Here is a 6,004-nt window from a genome sequence, read left to right on the forward strand (position 1 = left end):
GATCCCCGAGGTGGGAAGCCCGCTCCCCCCCCCCTTCACGGGCGAGGGCGTCAAGGCCGACCCGCCCCGGAAGGCCCCCGGGCCCCCCTCCCCTCCTCGCCCTAACGCGCCCCGTGTATACCGGATGACCGGCCGTCCACGCACCGGCCCCCGCCGAGCAGGGCGCCCCCCCCCCCCGTGGCGATCCCCAGGCGGCCCGGCAGTCCTCACCTTTGGGCTTGTCCCCAAACCCCGGAGACGTCGAGGACTGGGGTGCCCGGAGCCCGGACCGGAGCGCTCGGGAGGTGGGGACTGGGCCCCGCTGGGCAGGGCGGACGCCCTCCCTCGGGAGCCGCAGCGCTTCCCCCCCCCCCCCCCGCTGGGCAGGGCGGGGTCGCCCTCCCTCGGGAGCCGCACAGGTCTCCCCCCCCCCCCCCCCGCGGGGTCGCCCTCCCTCGGGAGCCGCACCGCTTCCCCCCCCCCCCCCCGCGGGGTCGCCCTCCCTCGGCAGCCGCACCGCTTCCCCCCAGCCATCCGCAGTCAGCCCCGCGCAGGGCAGGGCCGCCGACCTCGTCCGGAAGGGGGAAGGGGGAAGGCTTCGGGGTGCGCGGGAGGACGCCGAGGGCTGGCGGTGGGCAGCGTGGGCCCCGGACCTCCTCCGAAGGCTCGCTCCTGAGCATCGGTTCGGGGCTGGCCGACGGGCTTACCTGGCCAGGCCTCCGACCGCAGCAGTGGCCGCTCGCTCCGCCTACGGGGAGCAGGATGTTCCCCTAACGAGGGGTCCGCAGGTCTGCAATGCTCACCGTGGCAACTCCTGCGACCGCAGGCACACATTCTGGGTGAGGCGGCGGGCACTGGAATATTACGTATTGTTAATTTGTTCATAGGTGCTTTCTTCTGTTGAGAGTAGTCTAATTTTAAAAGCTTCTTAGGAAAAAAAATGTATTCAGATTATTTTAGTCTCATGCTTTTGTCCACCTTGACGGTCTCTTTAACCAATGTAACAAGACACAATTATTAAAATGAAACCTAAAATTAATTTACAGGTTTAAAAGCATTAGGATGTTAAGTATGAAAATTGGAGTTTAAAATGTATAGACTTTTTTAATGAGCAGTGCTTAAAGATGAATCTTTAAAAAGTGAACCATTTTTTTCTAAATGTCAAGTTAAATTTATTTGTACTCAGAGCTCTTATTAATAAAACTTTAAAACAATCTGACTCTTTGAATGATACCTGCGATTGCTTCGCTTATATCTTGGGAGTAGGAATTGCAGGGTTAATTTCATTTCCTTATTTCCCTTGATTTTTATTTATTTATTTGTTTGTTTTTGCTGTCCAGTATTTTTAGTTGAAGTAGGTGAATTTTCCCTAAATCAGGTTAGTATGCTAGCCTTAGCAGGTAATTATAGTATTAATTAATCCTTTCACCTTTCATAACTATCATCATGGCACATATTGCACTGAATTAGAAAGAAAGGTGAGGGGGATTAAATGGAATCATAAACACAAATTTACTTCGCGGAGGATCTACTTTTTATGATCACTCCTTCGTGTTGCATTCAGCCCCGCAGTCCCCAGCTTCTGGTGCCCTGGCTGGGTAACAGGACCTGCCAATCTGCTTGATGAAAAGGGAAGTGGAAATTTGTATCCTAGTGACCACAGGAATGTTTTAGGATTCAAGAAGGTACTATGGGGGCTGGGGATATAGCCTAGTGGCAAGGATACCTGCCTTGGATACAAGAGGCCCTAGGTTCGATTCCCCAGCACCACATATACAGAAAACGGCCAGAAGCGGCGCTGTGGCTCAAGTGGCAGAGTGCTAGCCTTGAGTGGGAAGAAGCCAGGGACAGTGCTCAGGCCCTGAGTTCAAGGCCCAGGACTGGCCAAAAAAAAAAGATGGTACTATGGTCAACCAAGTGTAATGCTTTTGTACTTCTCTGCTACATCATAATATGCCCATCTCCATTAAGATATTCTTTTATGTAGTTTTAAATTGCTCTCATTTACGAACAGTGTGTGTGTGTGTGTGTGTACATGAGCGCATGCATGTTAGTCATAGGACTTGAACTCAGGGCCTGGTCGTTGTCCTGAGCTTTGCTGCTTAAGGCTAGTGCTCGACCACTTGAGCTGAAGAAAAAGGAAAAGCTCCCGAAATGCTGCAGCTGTTCCTAAGACTCTACTAGAGATCCTGCACCTTGTCCGTCTGCACGCCCCTCTCCTTTAGTCAACGCTGTGCACAGTGAGGTGGAGGAGCTCTTCCACCAGAGTCGAAAACTACTTTGGAAAGATTTGTCTCAAGATAGGTTCCAGAGGTGGGACTTGGAGCAGACCGTAAACAGTCCAGAAAACACAAGATACATAGTAGGTCACTCGGAACCCAGCCCTTCCACCTGGTGAGTGTCCTTCCAAGAGCCACCAAGCCTCTTCCCTCCTCTTCCTTCTATTCAACCAGGCCATCGAGAGCACCTGCCCCGTAGAGGCGGCATCCATGCAATGACTTCCTACAGGAGCAGGGCTTAGATCCCGAAGCCCTCGGCTGTTAGCGGCTTTGTGGTGGTTTTGTGAAAAGACCCAAGAAAGGGGGAGGCGAGCTGTATTTGTGGGATGTCCAAAGTAGCAGTCAGGGTTTCCATGTGCTTTTCTTTCTTCCACAAAGCTGTTTTCAGGTAGCCAATGTTTGCATTCCTCCCCCAGCTCGTAGCGTGCACTCGACATTTTCAGTATAAGAACTCCAGCATGGGAATGGGAAGGAAAAACAGGAGCCCGCAAAGGAAGGGTGGCATTGTCCAACAAGAAACATACTTGTTGCCTGACTTAGGAAAGGGTAACCCCTCTGTCCATCCCTTTATAATAACAATGAAAAAGCGTGGTTGGATCGGATGGTTCAATGAGTAGTGTGCTTACCCTCCCCACCTCTTGGCTGGACGGCCTCTCAGTTTTCAGCTGAATGACTGGGAATGGCATGATTGGCAGCTTCTTATCCACCCAGCCCTGCGGCTGGCAGCACCTCACAAACAAAAGAATCCTTCTGACAGCTCTGGCAGAAATCTACTTGAGCCAATTTGTGCGTCGTGGAAAGAGGCTCCTTCCCTTTGGGGCTGGTGGCCTTGGGCAGGAGGAATGAAGTCCTGCCCTTCCCCCAGCGTTCCTGGACGATCGCCACTTCCGAGGGACGGGAGAAGTACGCTTCCGTCGATGAAGATCTTTGGGGATATAGACGACTGTTTACGGTGACTTCCCATTTAAAAAGTCTGTAATGGATAGTTTTTGGAGGAATAAACAATTTCTTAACGTAATCAGCATCGGTTACTTAGTGAACGATCCTTTTCCTAAACAAAGTCCTTGAGGAGAGCGGGGGCTCTGTGAAGCTCGTTGGTGGGCAGGGGCTGAGCTACGTGAGCAGCAAGGAAGGCAGGAGCTCAGAGGACACGCCTGGAGCCCTGGCTACATGCCCGTACTGAGTGCTACGTGTATGAAGTCACGAGTCTACGCACAGGTGAGCATGCGCGACCTCAAGATCACAATTCGAAATGGACAGCTTGGTTCATTTCCAGCAAATTGTGAGTATTTCTGTGGCACCGGTTTGCCCTTTGTCCTTCCTGTCACCATTTTGTTGATGCCCTTCCCTTCTCCAATTCAGGTAAGCATATATACAAGACAAATGTTACAACTTGGGGAGGGGGAGGGAAGGTGGGAGAAAAATGAAAGAAGGGGGTAACTAGTGACTCCCCTGGACATCACCTCGACAATAGAATTAATTTTAAAATGGGCAGCTTAGATGCGTGCTGATGGATCACACCTGTCTAACCACTCAGGAGGCTGAAACCTGAGGATTGAGGTTTAAGCTAGCCAGGGCAAGGAAGTCTATGAGACTCTTCAGTTAACCAGCACAAGGCCAGTAGTGGAACTGTGGCTCAAGAGGTAAAGCACCGGCTTTGAGTGAAAACCCAAAGGGACGACATTCAGGCTCTGAATTCAAGCCCTTAGGACTGGCACAGAGAGAGAAGGGGGAAGGGGGAGGACATGGGAGGGAAAAGGAAGGGAGAGGAGAGAAAGAAAAAAAAGGGAGGGAGGGAGGGAAGAAGGAAGGGAGGGAGAAAGGAAAAAGGAAAGAAGAGGAAGGAAGGAGAAGAAACAGGCAAAGAAAGAGAAAGGAGAAAGAATGAGTGAAAGAGAGAGAAGGAAAGGCAGCCAGATTCAGACTGGGAAACATTTGTGCCCAGAGCCCAGGTAAAGGTTGGGCTTTATAAACACTAACTGTGTCACTAACTGTGACAACTATTCAGTGTGTAAAGGAAACTATCAATACCTCAAACTGGGTTTGGGGGCAAAGAATACTTATCAATATGGGGATGAAAACTAAACATGTTGTCTTACATTACGACCTTTGACTGAAGTGGTTTTTACAGACCCACGCGAGGATGCTGTAGCATAGAAGACATTTAGTGAGGGAGAAGCAGTTCAATGCCCAGCTTTGTGTTCCGCTGGAGGAGCAATGGATACAGACAGGAAGGAGTCTGGATTGCTGACCAAGGACAGCAAGGAAATCAGAATTCAGGATGAATTCTGCCGGCCCCGCCGAGCTGTACCTGAGAAACATGGCCAAAGGAGATCTTGTTCAGTTGACTCGAATATCCAATGTCAGACTATGGTCCATCCCGTTTTGTCATGAGTCTATTACAGTAGGACCTGGTTGGCATCAGACTTACTTTTTTCTTTTTTTAAATGCTCATACCAGAGCTTGAACTCAGAGAATTATGCTTTTGCTTGGATTTTTCACTCATTTGTATTTTGCCACTTGAGCCACATCTCCATGTTTGCTTTTGCATTTTGGTAATTAATTGAAGATAAGGGTCATGGATTTGTCTGCTCAGAGTGACTTGGAACCACCATCCTCAGATCTCAGCCTCCTGAGTAGCTAGAATTCCAGGCAGGGACCTCCTGGTGCCCAGTCATTGCTCCTGAGAGCTGCTCACCTAGAAACAAAGGTTTCGTGAGGCCTCTTTCCTCTAAGAACGCCCCCGAAATCTTAAATTCACCTGGGCTCTCTGCTTATAGTCTGTGTGATTCGTGTCCTCCCCCGAGCACTTGCCCAAGAGCTCCTTCAAATAAACCAACGAGTGCCAAGCTGCGTGGCTCTTCATCTGAAATGATGTCCAGTGGAGAAATAAGATGAATGGAAACAAGGAGCAGAGAGCAGGGAAATCTTGGTAGCTCCACACATGATGACCAGGGTGCCGAATACGCGGGCGCGAGCCCCTGCCTGCAGTCTAGTTCTCCTAGGAACATCCGGGGCAAGGAAATGGTGCTCTTTGATTTTGTGTGATCTGAGGAGTTGTGCAAAGGGACCTCAAGTCAACAAGTGGGTGCAGGAGTACCCACGGCTCCGGAACAATGTTCCCTGCCCTCTGTCTCCACCTCCCTCTGGAAGAAACTGAGCGCTGCACACAGGCAGGGTTGCCTTCTCCTGGGTCGGTGGGGGCAAGGTGCGTCCTGCCAAGCGCAGCTCTGGGGGCCAGGGAACTGTGCTGGATTCTCGGTCCCCACACCCACTCAACCCGAGACCCCGGGAGTGAATGCGTGCGGACTCAGCCTGCAATGGAACAAGCACCCCCCTCCCACCCAGGGGTCCCCCAGCAATTCATGAGAACTACTGTCCAGGGTAACAAGGAGGAGATATATTTTTCAAGACACAGAAATGGCTGCTCGCAGGATTTTGCTAATTGAAACACTGCACCTAGGGCTTCTGGTCATCGAACACAGGCGGTTATGTGGATGGTAATGTACTTTGGTCATATTTACCCCTCTGTTACCTTTCTTATTTCTGCCTCTCCCTTCCATCTTTCTGGCAATAGTTCCTTTTCACTTCGGTGACCTTGAAAACCACCGTCGTCTTAATGGCTCCCACTAGCTGTCACCTGTGACTGTCAGTTCTCTGCAGTTAATGTGAGAAAAGTATGATGCCTCAGGAAAGGAGATTTCAATGAAAACAACCACTGCTAAGTCAAGTGCAGATGCTCATGC

The sequence above is a fragment of the Perognathus longimembris genome, chromosome 9 (genome assembly GCF_023159225.1).
Source record: "Perognathus longimembris pacificus isolate PPM17 chromosome 9, ASM2315922v1, whole genome shotgun sequence".
NCBI lineage: Eukaryota > Metazoa > Chordata > Mammalia > Rodentia > Heteromyidae > Perognathus > Perognathus longimembris.